Source organism: Symphalangus syndactylus, chromosome 13, assembly GCF_028878055.3.
Source record: "Symphalangus syndactylus isolate Jambi chromosome 13, NHGRI_mSymSyn1-v2.1_pri, whole genome shotgun sequence".
Classification (NCBI taxonomy): Eukaryota; Metazoa; Chordata; class Mammalia; order Primates; family Hylobatidae; genus Symphalangus; species Symphalangus syndactylus.
In genome coordinates, this window is record NC_072435.2 from 21913011 (window position 1) to 21930459 (window position 17449).

The window sequence follows — 17449 nt, forward strand, 5'->3', positions numbered from 1 at the left end:
CTCTCTTATATACACATTGCTGCTATAGTTATGCTTCCACCCCTTTAGCCCTTGGGTTTTGGGGTTTTGGCGTTTTGGCATTTTTCTTTTTTTTTTTTTTTTATTATACTTTAGGGTTTTAGGGTACATGTGCACAATGTGCAGGTTTGTTACATATGTATCCATGTGCCACGTTGGTTTGCTGCACCCATTAACTCGTCATTTAGCATTAGGTGTATCTCCTAATGCTGTCCCTCCCCCCTCCCCCCACCCCACAACAGTCCCCGGAGTGTGATGTTCCCCTTCCTGTGTCCATGAGTTCTCATTGTTCAATTCCCACCTATGAGTGAGAACATGCGGTGTTTGGTTTTTTGTCCTTGCGATAGTTTACTGAGAATGATGTTTTCCAGTTACATCCATGTCCCTACAAAGGACACGAACTCATCATTTTTTATGGCTGCATAGTATTCCATGGTGTATATGTGCCACATTTTCTTAATCCAGTCTATCGTTGTTGGACATTTGGGTTGGTTCCAACTCTTTGCTATTGTGAATAGTGCCGCAATAAACATACGTGTGCATGTGTCTTTATAGCAGCATGATTTATAGTCCTTTGGGTATATACCCAGTAATGGGATGGCTGGGTCAAATGGTATTTCTAGTTCGAGATCCCTGAGCTAGCCATATGTAGAAAGCTGAAACTGGATCCCTTCCTTACACCTTATACAAAAATTAATTCAAGATGGATTAAAGACTTATATGTTAGACCTAAAACCATTAAAATCCTACAAGAAAACCTAGGCAATACCATTCAGGACATAGGCGTGGGCAAGGACTTCATGTCTAAAACACCAAAAGCAATGGCAACAAAAGCCAAAATCGACAAATGGGATCTCATTAAACTAAAGAGCTTCTGCACAGCAAAAGAAACTATCATCAGAGTGAACAGACAACCTACAGAATGGGAGAAAATTTTTGCAACCTACTCATCTGACAAAGGGCTAATATCCAGAATCTACAATGAACTCAAACAAATTTACAAGAAAAAAACAAACAACCCCATCAAAAAGTGGGCAGAGGACATGAACAGACACTTCTCAAAAGAAGACATTTATGCAGCCAAAAAACACATGAAGAAATGCTCCTCATCACTGGCCATCAGAGAAATGCAAATCAAAACCACAGTGAGATACCATCTCACACCAGTTAGAATGGCCATCATTAAAAAATCTGGCATTTTTCCTTATTGATTTGCTCTAACGTCTTTGCATCTGGTCTTGTTTCCTAAGGGGAAATTCTCAAGCAGTGGAATTTCTGAGTCAAAATGTGTATATCTTGAGGGTTTTAGAAACACTCCTAGCCTCATCCTAGCAGGGTTTATAGGTTGTATTGATTTTTTTCTCTAGGGAAGGACTATAAACCACTTACCTCTCCTCCGCAACCCTCTTCTTCTTGAAGAATCTGCATGATGAACCCATATTAGGATATAACAGGATTTAAGTCAGACCTAGAAAGAACCACAGATGAACTGAAGTCTTTTGTTTGGACTCTGATTTTTAACATAGTTTTATTAGGTATTGTTTCCTTACTATACAGATAATATTAAGCATATTAAAGAAAATTTTGGAAAACAGAGAGGGATAATAAAGTTCCTAATAGTTCTAGGTGCGCAGCTAGTGCAAGTCCAGGGAGGTGGTTATATTCACAGGTAGAAGAGGCCCTTGGCAGAGAAGAGAGAGGGTGGGTTTTGGAGCCAGGGAGAGCTGAGGTCAAATCTCAGTGTCCTCCTTAGAGGCTGATTATACCTCGTTTTCTTAGGAAATGGGGACCCTCCCCTGGGAGAACCATTGAAAGGCCTAGAGTTCATTTATAGAAAAGAGCCTAATAGTGCCTGATATTTAAAAGGCACTCAGTAACGAGTAGCTGCAATTAGGGAATATTTTAAATTTTATTATTTTATTTTATTTTATTTTTGTGATGGAGTCTCACTCTGTCACCCAGGCTGGAGTGCAGTGGTATGATCTCGGCTCACTGCAACCTCCACCTCCTGGGTTCAAGCAATTCTCCTGCCTCAGCCTCCTGAGTAGCTGGGATTATAGGTGCACGCCACCACGCCTGGCTAATTTTTGTATTTTTAGTAGAGATGGGGTTTCCCCATGTTGGTCAGGCTGGTCTCAAACTCCTGACCTCATGATGTGCCCACCTCAGCCTCCCAAAGTGCTGGGATTACAGGCGTGAGCCACCGTGCCCGGCCTAAAATTTATTTTTAAAAATGTTTTATTAGCAGCAATAAACTAGAGTTGCAAACCACAATTAACACATCAAGATGCAAACCACGTTTTATCATATTTTAGTATTTTTTTCTACAAATAATTTTTTCTATGTGTAGGTTTTTTAAAATAACATTACAAGTTTAAAGTTCTGATTTTGTGACAATTTTTAATGACTTTATTTAAAAGTCTGATTAACAAAGCATAAAGTACTGTATTTACAGTTTTTTTAGAATCGATTTCCAAAAAGTGGTTTTACTAAATGACATGTGATGAACATTTGTAAGGCTCTTGAAAGATGCTGCTGGATTTGTTTCTGGAGGGGCTCTGCCACTTGCAGCCCTCAGGAAAGGGAGGGCCAGAGGTATGAAATAGGTGGTAAACCATCCTCCCTTTCGAGTCCCTGGCAGGCGTTGTTAACCAGTTTTACACTCTCTGGTTCCAGTGAACCTGAGGACAGGGTTGGATCTTTCTCAGCACAGCACCCAAGGCAAACAAGACACACTAAGCAGTTTTTGTGTGTGCAAAGAACTGCCTTTGTCACCCTAGTATCAAATAAATACTCCCTTTTAATAACTTTGCCAGCACTGGGTATTTATTCACTTAAACAACAACCAAAAAATCTTTACCTATTTGATAAACCAAAAAAAGATTATTAACAATAATTAATCCATTTTTTGCATTATTATTATGCATTTTTCTCCAAATAAGTTTTTAAAACTTCTTTATGTATAACCTAGGCCCTTTACCTCTTTAGCTTTTTTGTCTTTATGCTTTTTCTTACTAATTTGTGTGAACTCACTTTCATTTTTTTAAGTACACATTTCTGATGGATTAATGTTTATTTTTGTTTTTAAAGTAATATTTGAGTCAGTAAAGGCAACTACTTTACAGAAACATAGATCTCTCCCCTCCCTCTGCCCCCGAAAAGAAAAATACACTATAAACACCATTAACATTTTAGTCTGTTTTCTTGTAACTTAAAATTAAGACTTATGAAGGTCGTTGCCTCTGGGGAGTGGCTGAAGATCTCATTTTCATGGTCTATACCTGTCCACTTTGTTACCCTTGTGACTGTATTACGCTGTGTTGCCCAGGCTGGAGTGCAATGGCACGATCTTGGCTCACTGCAGCCTCCACCTTCCAGGTTCAAGCAATTCTGCCTCAGCCTCCCCAAGTAGCTGGGACTACAGGTATGCACCACCCTGCCTGGCTTTTTTTTTTCTATTTTTGGTGGGGATAGGGTTTCGCAATGTTGGCCAGGCTGGTCTGGAACTCCTAACCTCAGGTGATCTGCCTGCCTTGGCCTCCCAAAGTGCTGGGATTACAGGCGTGAGCCACCACACCCAGCCCTGTATTACCTATTTTTAAGATATTTATAGATAGTTGTCATATAGCTGTGACCATTCCATGTATGCAATAGTATATACCTTGTTTTTCTACCCAATCTTATACCTTACAAAACTGCTTTCGTCACTCACTTGTCTATGGTTATCACCTCCTTAACAATCGCACAGCATACCCAGTGCTTTCTGTGTATGGCTTCTCCGCCGTTGTTGGGAGGTAAAATTTAGTTTCAATTTTTCATAGTTATAAATATACTATAATGAACATTTTGGTGCTTAAACATTTTTCCAAATGTAAAATTTCTTTAAGATATATATTTGCCAAAAAGGAATCGCTGTGTCAGAAGGTGTAATTGCTCTTAAGATTTTTGATATATCCAAGTTCCTTTTGGAAACACTATATCAGTTTGCACTGCTGCTACTGCTAGTAAGCTTTGGGGATACGTGTTCCTCACACACCCTCGCTGCCCCCCACACCTCCTGTGCAGCTGGCGTTCTGTAATAACAGCACTTCTCATTCTAGGGTGTTTAGTAGCAACTTTGCCAGTAGGGGAAAGGGCATCATCTCCCTTTCATTGTCTTTGGTTTTTAAGGATGTTGAACTTTCTCCTGTAAGCTTTTTAGCCATTGTTTCCTCTCCTCGCATTGTCTGTCTTTTAACCATTTGTCTGTGTGACTTTAACAGCTTCCTATCAGTTTGAACCATCTCTTCATATAATAAAGAGATTAATTATTATCATCTTGGCTGCAAGTGATTTTCCCTGTTTGGTATTTCTTTATTTTTTGAAAATATTTCAATTTTTATATATTTCAATCCTTCTATTTTCTTCCAACCCTACAAAATCTAACGCTCTGTAAACATTCGTGTTTTATTCTGGAGTTTTAAAAATATGCTTTGGTCATTCTTGAATTTACTTGGGCATATTGTATGAAAAGAAAATTAATTAAAATTACTCTTCCTCATTGTTAATTGTCCCAACATTATTAGTAAATTATAAATAGTTATATTTTATAATGTAGGATCTATATTTGGACCATCTATTTGCTTTTATTGGCTTGTTGCCCTGTTTTATCCTAGATCTATATTCTTTTTAATTTTTATGGCTATATTTAATGTTTTGCATCATTGTGCCTTTAAAAAGTGTATGTACATGTATGCATAAATTTATGTGAAGTTATATATGTAAGTTTCTGTTATTCCAGATTAAAATTTGTCTTTAGTAATCAAAAACCAACCTTTTGATTATTATTGCAATGAACGTATAAATTAGGGAGGATTAACATTGTTACATTTAATCTTAACATCCAGGAGTATGATACTGTCTTTTCATTCATTCAAGCTTTTGTATCAGTAAAGCTTTATAGTTTTCTTATCAAAATGTCACAAGTTTTCTGTAGTTATTTCTGCATGTTTTTGCAGTTACGGGTTTTCTTCTATAGAGTTTTTCTTACATTTCTCGTAAAAAGCCAGCATCTCAAGAATAGGGTCACTTCAGCATTGCCAAGGAATTCTGAAATTTTAGAACCAGACTAACTACATTTGGCTGAGGTTATCCATGAAAGAAACTATAGGACATCCACATCACTTTCCTTTTTTTCTTTCTTTCTCTCTTTTTTTTTTTTTGAGATGGAGTTTCACTTTGAATTAACCAGGCTGGAGTGCATTGGTGTGATCTCGGCTCACTGCAACCTCCACCTCTCAGGTTCAAGTGATTCTCCTGCCTCAGCCTCCAAGTAGCTGGGATTACAGGCATGCATCACCATGCCCAGCTAATTTTTGTATTTTTTGTATTTTTGTATTTTGTCTAATTTTGTACTTTTAGTAGAGACGGGTTTCACCATGTTGACCGTGCTGGTCTCGAACTCCTGACCTCAAGTGATCCACCCGCCTCGGCCTCCCAAAGTGCTGGGATTACAGGCCTGAGCCACCGCACCGGCCCCACATCACTTTCCTTCTCTGCAGCTGCATTTGGCTGGGGAGGAACAGCCCCTCCCCCACTGCCTGTTCCCACTCTGTTTCCATGGTGACTGATCTCCAAGGACACTGAGCATTGCCTGCTAATCAGACCAGCTCCTCCATTTTCTCCCCTGCAGTGAACACCTACTGCATTCCTGCTATTCTGTCCTCACCCCTGTGACGATCTCTGCAGAGAGATCCTAGGTACCTTAACACTGAAGGCATCAAATACAGCTGTATTCGAAATTTGACACCACAGAACCTGCCAGCTCCAGGGGTTCGCAGTTTCAACATTTCCTTTGCTGACATCACATCTCTGTGATGCTGGGGTGTCAGTGGCTACTGTGAAGAGAAGCAATCACCACCCGAAAATTAACATAGATAAATGAGAGTGGTGCAGTCCAGGCTGATGCCAAGGGGTGAGAGGTTTGCAGTCCCCAACAGGCACGTGTGTCCCATGATGAAGGAATTGCCATGACTGAAGAATAAAGAATGATTTTTACCACGCATTCTCCATTATAAGTGGGAGCTAAACATTGGGTACACAGGCACACGGATATGAGAACAGTAGACACTGCCAACACCAGAAGGGAGGGTACCGCCTGTCTCATGCCACATTCACTACTCGGGCCACGGGGTCATTAGAAGCCAAACTCCACATCAGGCAAGATGTCCTTGTAACAAGCCTGTATCTACCTTTTTAAAAAGTTTTAATAAAAATTAATTAATTTTAATAAATAACTTTCCAAGCTGGGCCATGATTCAACATGGCTTTTCTAAATAGTTTTTGTTTGAAAAGAAAAATTATTTTTAAGAGAAAGAAGAAACCACCACACATTTATTAACATTGCTATGATCCATAAAACAGAAAATAACAAGTGGTTTTTTGTTTGCTTGTTTTGAGACAGAGTCTCTCTCTGTTGCCCAGGCTGGAGTGCAGTGGCATGAACTCGGCTCACTGCAACCTCTGCCTCCAGGGTTCAAGCGATTTCTGGCTAATTTTTGTATTTTTAGTAGAGACAGATTTTCACCGTGTTGGCCAGGCTGCTCTCGAACTCCTGACCTCAGGTCATCTGCCCACCTCAGCCTCCCAAAGTGCTGGGATTACAGGCGTGAGCCACCATGCCCAGCCTGAAAATAACAAGTGCTGGCAGGCTTTGGAAAAGTAGGAACCTTCTGCCTTGTTGCTGGAAATGTGACACGATGCATTATTCATAATAGTCAAAGATGGAAAACCGCAAGTGTCTATCAAAGGACGAGTGGATATTGGTAAACAAGCTGTAGTGTCACATACAATGGAATATGACTGAGCCTTACAAAGAAAGGAAACCCAGACCCAGGCTACAACACGGAGGAACCCTGAGGACGTGATGCCGAGTGGAATAACAGCCCCAGAGGGACAACTGTCGCATGATTCCACTTAGGTCAGGCCCCAGACTAGCCTAATTCATAGACACACAAAGTAGAATGGTAGTTCATGGGGGCTTAGAGAGGAGAAATGCAGAGCTCGTGTACAATAGGCTCAGAATTCCAGTTTTGCAAGATGAAGACTGTTCTGGGCGTGGAAGGTAGTGATGTTTGCAAATAACCCGAATGTAATGGAGGCCAACAAACTGCACACTTAAAAGACGATGAAAATATCAGCGTTAAACTATGTAATAATTTACACCATTTTTTTAGACAAGATCTTGCTCTGTCACCCAGGTTGGAGTGCAGCAGCACGATCACGGCTCACTGCAAACCTCCGCTTCCTGGGCTCAGGCCATCCTCCCACCTCAGCCTCCCGAGTAGCTGGGATTACAGGCCTGCACCATCATGCCCAGCTAATTTATTTTTATTTTTTGTAGAGACAGGGTTTTGCCGTGTTGCCCGGGTTGGTCTCAAATTCCTGGGCTCACAAGATGCTCCTACCTCAACCTCCCAAAGTGCTGGGATTACAAGCTTGAGCCACTGCGCCTGGCCTACATCGAGGCCAAGGCAGGCGGATCACGAGGTCAGGAGATCGAGACCATCCTGGCTAACACAGTGAAACTCCGTCTCTACTAAAAACAAAAAATTAGCCGGGCATGGTGGCAGGCGCCTGTAGTCCCAGCTACTTGGAGGCTGAAGCAGGAGAATGGCGTGAACCCAGGAGGCGGAGCTTGCAGTGAGCCGAGATCGTGCCACTGCACTCCAGCCTGGGCGACAGAGCGAGACTCTGTCTCAAAAAAAAAATTAAACTTGCCAGCCTTTGTTTTTCAATTAATATTAGTAAAAAATGGCTTATATGGTAAATTTTATGTTCTGTGTATTTTGCAACAATTAAAAATGAAAAAAAATTTTAAACGTCTGTATACTTTCTAGTGCTTCAAGAGTGCCATCTAGTGATGGCAAAGGCACTTCACAGTAGCTTTACCATTGCCTCATGTAAGAAGAAACAGGAAAAAAATGAGATCCTGAAAATAGCTACGTCACTATTTATTTGCTCTCTTGTTCCTTGAACTAATTTGTTTCTCAAATTTCATGAGTGAACCCAAGGCCATGGTGGGCTAAGGGGCTTTGCAGAGGTCAATGAGGGGGTGGCGCTGGTGGGATTATTCATCCTCGGACTAGGCACAACTTGGAAAAAGTGTAGGCTGGATTTCACCTCCCCTCGGCTTCTTGGACAGAAGCCTCAATGCTGAGGAACATACACGTGGCCATCCCCACAGCCCTGGTTGTGAGCGAGACCTACGAGTGCCTGCATTTTATGGTGGCAAATACTGGGCTCAGAGAGGGAAGTCTCCAGGCTCTCTGGCCCTGAGCCCACGCCTCCATCACCTGCTCCCATCCCACGTCTGAGCATCCAAAGAAAAGTGCCCTGGCCCCTCCCAGAAGGGAGAGTCCAGGGCCCCTGTCTTGCCCCATCTTTGGGATTGGGCATTTAGGTTTGGGCAAGGTTCTAATAACATAGACAAGGGGCAGGGAAAGTGGTCTGCGTCTCCAATTTGCTTGAGAATGGCGTGTCTCCCAAACTCCCCTTCAACCACACACACACGTGCGTGTGCGCACACACACACACAACAAGGAGATGTATCAGGGTGCTCAAGGGACTTCCACAAAATGAGGCTCATAATTGCATGAATCAAACCAGAAATTACCAAGTTTCACACACTACGGTAACACAGACTGACGACAAGTTGTTACTGCAAATATAGCTGTTTGCTCACATTCCCAAGAGGAGGGGCACACCACACCAGGTAGCCACACAGGAAGGACAAGTATCTGGCAAGAGGAAGGGGATGGAAGGACTTGTGAGTGAAGAGCCTTAATTATGGTTTCCAAGGGAAAGAATAAGTGGGGGTAAACGAGCAGGTAAAAGATTGGCTTCTCTGAAGAATTTCAGTGGCTCTGGGCATAGGGGTTGTCCCCAAGCTGTCTGATGCCTGGTCCTGGGGTGATTAGGGCAGCTGAGTGATTCGTGGCCCTGAGTGTGATGACTGGGGAGTGGGATCTGGATTGGTTTCCACATGAAAGGCTGCCTTTCAAGGGAGCTGTTTACTATCTCCGGGAATTGACGAGACCCAGCAGGATCATCCCTCCAGGGTCAGCAAGGTCCAAGATGTGACCCATCAGAATTGCAGAAAATAACAGGCAAGGTTGGTACACATAGCCTTATGAAAAGCCCCTGTTTCTGTGTGATCTCAATTCTCTGTGCATGTGGACTGTTGTCCTCACCAACATCACTTTCCTCTATAATCCTGGGGAATATCCTACACGTGGTTCTCCACCAGGGAAGATTTTGCCATGAGGAGACATCTGCCAGTTTTTGGAAACATGTTTGGCTGTCACAACTGGAGGAGGGCTGTAGGCATCAGCTGGGTAGCAGACAGCATCCTATTGATCAATATCTAACAAAAACAGGACAGGCTTCCCCACCCTGCAAAAAAAAAGAACTTTCAAGCCCAAATTTTCAATAGTGCTGAAGTGGAGGAACACTAATATAGATGACCCTCCCAACACTTCACTGTCTGAAAATGGATCTCCTCTCTCCCAAATTTCCTATCTAAACTCCATTAGCCATCAATTGCCATCAGCCTTGTCATTGCCAATAGAGGCTGTCAGCCCATCTCCTCAGCTCAAGCCTCCCATCTGCAACATCACTGCCTATCTTCCAGGTGACTTCTGCTCACCTGATGCCAATTTTCCTTTTCTTTAGGAAAAACATAGTATTGATTCACCCATTTCCCGCTAATCTTCATCCCACCTTCAGGTCACTGTCTATGGTCGATTGTTAGAACCAGTTTCTTCTGCACAAACTCAAATCTCCTTTTCGTGCTCTGCTTCATGTGATTCTCTCGGAAACCCTCATCCCTGATGGGCCATGACTCCCTCCATGTCATTCCTCATCCTCACTCCTGCAGGTACACGTGGCTGGGGAGAAACAGCCCCTGCCCCACTGTAATCCCAGCACTTTGGGAGGCCGAGGCGGGCAGATCACAAGGTCAGGAGATCGAGACCATCCTGGTATAACACAGTGAAACCCCGTCTCTACTAAAAACACAAAAAATTAGCCGGGCATGGTGGCAGGCACCTGTAGTCCCAGCTACTTGGAGGCTGAGGCAGGACAATGGCATGAACCCAGGAGGTGAAGCACTCCTGGAAATAGGACCAGCTTCTCCATTCACTTTGTGTCCAGTGAATACCTACTGCATGACTGCTTTTCTATACTCAAACCTCCAACTCTTTTGTGTGCGTTGTTACTTTATTCCTATTTCCTTGGTATGAGCAGCATTGAGAAATGAATATTTTTCACGATAATGAGCAGGAAATCAGGTATGGATCTATTTTTGTCCTTTGGAGCTTTTCATTCACAGTAACAATCTTCTGGCACAATCAGTAATGCAAACCAGGGGTTCATTATTTCTACCATCCTCGAAGGAGCTTATTTTCCACTAGAGAGAGAGGCAATAAACAGGAAGTAAACCAAAAAAGATAGCCTCTCTGACTGGCGTGAGATGGTATCTCATTGTGGTTTTGATTTGCATTTCTCTGGTGATCAGTGATGTTGAGGTTTTTTTCATATGTTTGTTGGTCGCGTACATGTTCATATCTTTTGCCCAATTTTTGATGGGATTGTTTGTTTTTTTTCTTGTAAATTTGCTTAAGTTCCTTGTAAATTCTAGATATCAGACCTTTGTCAGATGGGTAGATTGCAAAAATTTTCTCCCATTCTGTAGGTTGCCTGTTCACTCTGATGATAGTTTCTTTTGCTGTGCAGAAGCTCTTTAGTTTCATTAGACCCATTTGTCAATTTTGGCCTTTGTTGCAATTGCTTTTGGCATTTTTGTCATGAAGTCTTTGTCCATGCCTATGTCCTGAGTGGTATTGCCTAGGTTTTCTTCTAGGGTTTTTATGGTTTTCAGTTTTACATTTAAGTCTTTAATCCACCTTGAGTTAATTTTTGTATAAGGTGTAAGGAAGGGATCCAGTTTCAGTTTTCTGCATATGGCTAGCCAGTTTTCCAAATACCATTTACTGAATAGGAGATCCTTTCCCCATTGCTTGTTTTTGGTAGGTCTGTCAAAGATCAGATGGTTGTAGATGTGTGGTGTTATTTGTGAGGTCTCTGTTCTGCTCCATTGGTCTATATGTCTGTCTTGGTACCAGTACCATGCTGCTTTGGTTACTGTAGCCTTGTAGTATAGTTTGAAGTCAGGTAGCATGATGCCTCCAGCTTTATTCTTTTTGCTTAGGATTGTCTTGGCTATACAGGTCTTCTTTGATTCTGTATGGATGGCGATTATTAAAAAGTCAGGAAACAATAGATGCTGGCGAGGCTGTGGAGAAATGGGAACGCTTTTACACTGTTGATGGGAATGTAAATTAGCTCAATCATTGTGGAAGATGGTATGTGATTTGGCATGGTGATTCCTCAAGGATCTAGAACCAGAAATACCATTTGACCCAGCAATCCCATTACTGGGTATATACCCAAAGGAACATAAATCATTCTGCTATAAAGACACATGCACACGTATGTTTATCACAGCACTATTTACAATAGCAAAGGCATGGAACCAACCCAAATGCCCATCAATGGTAGACTAGATAAAGAAAATGTGGTACATATACATCATGGACTACTGTGCAGCCATAAAAAGGAATGAAATCATGTCCTTTGCAGGGACATGGATGAAGCTGGAAGCCATCATCCTCAGCAAACTAACACAGGAACAGAAAACCAAACACCACATGTTCTCACTCATAAGTGGGAGTTCAGCAATGAGCACACATGGACACAGAGAGGGGAACAACACACAGCAGGGCCTGTTGGGGGGTGGGCGGTGAGGGGAGGGAATTTAGAGGACAGGTCAATAGGTGCAGCAGACCACCATGGCACATGTATACCTATGCGACAAACCTGCACATTCTGCACATGGATCCTGTTCTTTTATATAGAGAGAAGAAATAAAAAAATCAACCTCATGATGGTTGGAAGGCAGAGGTGCATGACAAGCTTCTGGGGACAGGAATCAGGGAAGGCATCCCTGAGAGGTGACCTCTGGTCAGGGTCCTTAATGGAGACAGGAAGGCACCAGATGAAGACCCAGTGATGGCAGAAGGAGCAACAGGTGCAAAGGGTCTGGGGTGGCTCATTTAAGGGAAACACAGAGGCCTGGTGCCAAATAATTTGCCTCTCTCTGTCTTCTAGAATCACATTCTTCTTCCTGACTTTGACTTTATTATGCTTATTATCCCAAATTATGAGTGTCCCTATGTTCTTTTTCTTCTATATTTTTTCTTTTTTCCTTTTCTTCTATATCCATTCCTTTTTTTTTTTTTTTCTTTGAGACGGAGTCTCTCTCTGTTACACAGGCTGGAGTGCAGTGGCACGACCTCGGCTCAGGGCAGCCTCCTTCTTTCAAGTTCCAGTGATTCTCCTGCCTCAGCCTCCCGAGTAGCTGGGATTACAGGCATGAGCCACCACACCTGGCCTATTGAGAGAAATTTTACAGACACTGACTCTGTATTTGTTCTCATCCTCTTTTGCTCATAATTATTAAATTAAAACTTATTCCTATTTAGTGTAAAAATGCAGAAAAACCTAGTTATAATGTATGAAATGCCTATAATGTGTTGGCCATTTTGTTGAGTTTTTTTACCCAACCCATCCTCCACTTACAGGTAAAGGAAATGAGGGTCAGAAGGGGCACATGTCTGGCGCACGATCACCCACGACACCCCATGTCGGGAATGGGGTTTATAAACTGAAGTCTATACCTTCAACATTATCTATATACCTTGAACATTATCTTCTGAGAAATCTAATCTTACCCCACATGAGGGGAGATCTCTGAACGTCCACGTAACTGGAGGCCATGTGTGCTTCCCATAGAAATTCCTTCACTGGGCCAGGCACGGTGGCTCATGCCTATAATCCCAGCACTTTGGGAAGCTGAGGCGGGCAGATCACGAGGTCAGGAGATCGGGACCACCCTGGCTAACATGGTGAAACCCTGTCTCCACTAAAAATACAAAAATTAGCCGGGCGTGGTGGCAGACGCCTATAGTCCCAGCTACTCAGGAGGCTGAGGCAGGAGAATGGCGTGAACCCGGGAGGCGGAGCTTGCAGTGAGCCGAGATTGCACCACTGCACTCCAGCCTGGGTGACAGAGCGAGATTCTGAAAATGAAAAAAAAAAAAAAGAAAAAGAAAGAAGGAAGGAAGGAAGGAAGGAAGGAAGGAAGGAAGGAAGGAAGGGAGGAAGGAAGGAAGGAAGGAAAAAGAAAGGAAGAAAGGAAAAAGAAAAGAAAAGAAAAAGAAAGAAAGAGAAAGAAAGAAAGAAAAAAGAAAGAAAGAAAAAAGAAAAGAAAAGAAAAAAAAGAGAAAGAAATTCCTCCACTGAATTTATGAGAGGAGGCAGACTGGAAAATTGGTAGGAGTCCGACAGACCTGGGTTACATTTCCCGTGGGAAAACAGAGCCAGAGAAGCAGCTGTGGAACATCATAGCAACGCGGCGTCATGTCTCAGAAACGTTAAGTGTGTGTGTCTTTCCATCCAGCGAAACGGAACCCAGGAATTTAACCCAGGACAGTAATTCTCAAAGTTTGTCATCTCAAACCCCTTTACCCTCTGAAAATTATTGGGAAACTCCCAAGCGATGTTTCTTGGTATAAGATATAAATAAAACATAACATGATCTCATATAGATCATGTTACAAATAAAGTCAGAGAAAACGTTACATTTTAAGCTTAACGACAACAATAACAAATCTATTGTATATTAACATAGGTCACATTTTGTGAATAATTGTATTTTCCAAACAAAAACTTAGTAATAAGTGTGATATTGTTTGAAGGTTTTTGCAAACTCCTTTAATTTCCTCTTTAATGGAAGAGAAATGGATTCTCCATTCTGCTTCTTACTTCAAATATTATAATATCACATCATACAGAGAAAAAGAGAAGAAAATAAGCAAATAAAATATTAATGTTCTTTTAAAAATCGTCTAGAAATTGTGGACCCCCTGAAAAGATCTTGATTTTTCCCACAGATCCTGAACTGCATTAGGGGATTGTTGGCCAAAATACATACAGGCAATGGACATACAATTACAAATGAAGACCATCAGAATAAACAAATGAGAACTTATTAAGTAAAGAAACCTGGGGCTGGATGTGGTGCCTGTTATCCCAGCACTTTGGCAGGCCAAGGCAGGCGGATCATTTGAGGTCAGGAGTTTGAGACCAGCCTGGCCAATATGGTGAAACCCCGTCTCTACTAAAAATACAAAAATTAGCCAGGCGTGGTGGCAGGTGCCTGTAGTCCCAGTTACTCGGAAGACTGAGACAGAAGAATCACTTGAGCCTGGAAGTGGAGGTCGCAGTGAGCCAAGATTGTGCCACTGCACTCCAGCCTGGGCAACAGAGCAAGACTCTGTCTCAAAAAAAAAAAAAAAAAAGAAAGAAAGAAAAGAAAAGGAAAGGAGAGGGGAGGGGAGGGGTGGGGAAGGGAGGGGAAGGGAGGGGAGGAGAGGACAGGAGAGGAGAGGGGAGGGGAGGGGAGGGGAGGAGAGAAAAGGAGAGGAGAGGAGAGGAGAGAAAAGGAAAGGGAAGGAGAGACTGTGGAACATCTACATTACTTTTCTTATTCTCTGCAGCTGCATTTGGCTGGAGCAGAGTAGCCCCTTCCACACTGTCTGTTCTCACTCTAATTCTATTATGATTCATCTCCAGAGATTCTGAGCTGCTTAGCAACCAGATCAGCTCTCCCATTACCTCCCCCCACCAACTAATTCCTACTGCATTCCTGCTGTTCTATCCTCACAGCTTCGGCTGTCCACAGAGGGACCCTGGATACGTTAAAACTGGGGGAACCACAGCAGCATTCCACCTCTGATGCCATGTGAACCACCAGCTTCAGTGGCTCACGATTCCACATTCGGTCTCTCTACATTTCCTTTGCTGACATCACGTCTTTGTGATGCTGGGGCATCCGTGGTTGCTACGAAGAAGAGCAATTACCACAAGAAAATCAGCAAGGTTTCGAACGTCAGGTGGCACGGTCCAGTCTGATCCCAAGGTTTGAGAAATTGTGCAGTGCCCAACAGACATGCACGTACCATTAATAAATAATTACTATTGAAAAATGAAATAAATATAATTTTTTCCATTGAAAAGAAAAAAAAAGAACCAGCACACATTATTTTAACATGGCTGCTCTCCATAAAATGGAAAATAAAGGATGTTGGTAGGCTTTGGGGAAACTGGAACCCTTCTGCACTTAGTGGGTTAAATAAAGTTGATAGGAGTCCCTTCTGCACTTAGTGGGTTAAATAAAGTTGATAGGAGCCCGTTGTTGTGGAGAGAGCTCCTTCTCTAGCCCTTCACAAACCAAACAAAAAGGAGTCTTTCAGGTTAAGTGCATGTCATCAAACTGAAACTTGGAAAAACAGGAAAATCCCTAAACAGGCCAGTTTTTTCAAAACACAGGAGATCCACAGCATCTGATCTAAAAGAACCCAAGTAACGTGAGCTGCCGAGAGAAGGAAGCCCCTCTGCTTTAACCCTTACAAGGAAAGTAACCTAAAATAACCAGAAGTTAAAAGAGCCACCTTTTTGTATGGTGCTGCTTCTTTGTTCCTGCTCAAGAAGCCCTACAAAAGCCAACTGTGGGCCGGGCACGGTGGCTCACGCCTGTAATCCCAGCACTTTGGGAGGCCGAGGCAGGTGCATTGCCTGAGCTCAGGAGTTCGAGACAAGCCTGGGCAACATGGTGAAACCCCGTCTCAACTAAAATACAAAAAATTAGGCGGGCGTGGTGGTGCGCGCCTGTAATCCAAGCTACTCAGGAGGCTGAGGCAGGAGAATTGCTAGAACCTGGGAGGCAGAGGTTGCAGTGAGCTGAGATCACAGCACTGCACTCCATCTTGGGTGACCGAGTGAGAATCCGTCTCAAAAGAAAAACAAAAGACAAAAAAGCGCGCCAACTGTTCTGCCATGAGGGCAAAAATGCCTTTGTATTTCTAGATGGGATGCAGCCTGATCCATAAATCGCTAACAAAAGCCAATTCAATCATTGTGTAGCCAGGGACCTCAGTTTTTAAAATATATTTTAATCACCCACTGCCTTTCCCTCCCATCTGACCCCTTTATCTCTTCCTCTGAAGTCAGGATAATGCCAACCAGGCCTCGGGGTGGGTGATACCCATGATAGCCACCACAGCAAAGGCACAGACCAGCACCCTGCACACTCCTCATGTCTCCCATACCAAGTTTCCCTTTAAACCCCCATGGTAAATTCTAAAATTGAAGATGGTGCTTTAGAATGCTAGCTTGCCACCGTCTCGGTTTTCTGGCTCTCTGATTGAACCTGTCTTTCCTTCTGCCAACCCTTGCCTCCCGTGCCTGGCTTTCGAGCATTGAGCAGCTGATCCTGAATCTGATTACAGTGGAAATAAACTGGTGGAAATTCTGGTTTTTGACAGTGGGATGGACACATGGTGCAGCTGCCTTGTAAAACAGTGCAATAGTTTCTGGACAAATAAAAGTAGAATTACCATATTGTTGCCAGAAAACAGTTATCAATTCAGACCCCAAGAGAGGGTCCTTGGATGTCTTGCAGGAGGGGCTTCCAGGTGAGCTGCAGAGTGCAGCAAGAAGAGATCATTTACTGAAAGTGACTCAGATACAGAGTAGGGTGTCCTCAGAAAGCAAAGAGAGGAATGCCTCATCTTTGTTTTAAGTTTTACTTATGTGGGGGTCTTATCTATGTAATAGCTAAGCAAACTTATGTGTATGTGCAGGTGGGCTGGCAGCATGAAAAAATTTATTATTTTGTTGATTTAAGGAAAGCTATCCTTGGCATTTTGGTGCATTAATGCATCAAAGCATAACTATAATCATCTTAAAAGCATATAATGCCGTATTGGGGTATCTGGACATTTTGCTCTCATAGGAGTTTGTCCTTGCAGGCTTGATTAAGCTGTTTCCTCAGCTATACACGTCTTAATGGCCATGGAGGAGGGCTGGCAAGGAATGTGCCTTGCTAGTTTTTTTGGACAGATTTTAAAATGGTGTCGCCCTTGTTCTCCTATGCTCCTGCTTCCCTAACAATATGATGCATCAACACCACTTCGAGACATAGACCCAGAATAATTGAAAGCAGGAACTCGAGCAGATATGTGTCCACCCATGTTCATAGCAGCATTCACGACAGCAAGAAGCAGAAGCAACCCAAAGGTCCATCAAAGTATGAATGAATAAACACAATATCCTCTATCAATACCATGGGATATTATTCATCCTTATGAAGGAAGGAAATCCTGCCACATGCTACAGCCTGGATAAACCTCGAGACATTATGCTCAGTGAAACAAGCCAGGCACAAAAGAAGACGTACCATATGACTCCAATAATATAGTGTCCCTAAAGC

At 42.8% G+C, this 17449-nt stretch overlaps 1 long non-coding RNA gene across 2 annotated transcripts in view; it reads right to left on the minus strand.

Moving 5' to 3' along the window:
* Window positions 1–17449, minus strand: part of LOC129461203 (uncharacterized) — a 108217-nt gene that overhangs the window by 12228 nt on the left and 78540 nt on the right. For both annotated transcript variants that reach the window (XR_008650419.2, XR_010115196.1), the window contains exon 4: window positions 1408–1486. This is a non-coding gene — a long non-coding RNA (uncharacterized lncRNA). The remainder of the gene's footprint in view (window positions 1–1407; window positions 1487–17449) is intronic.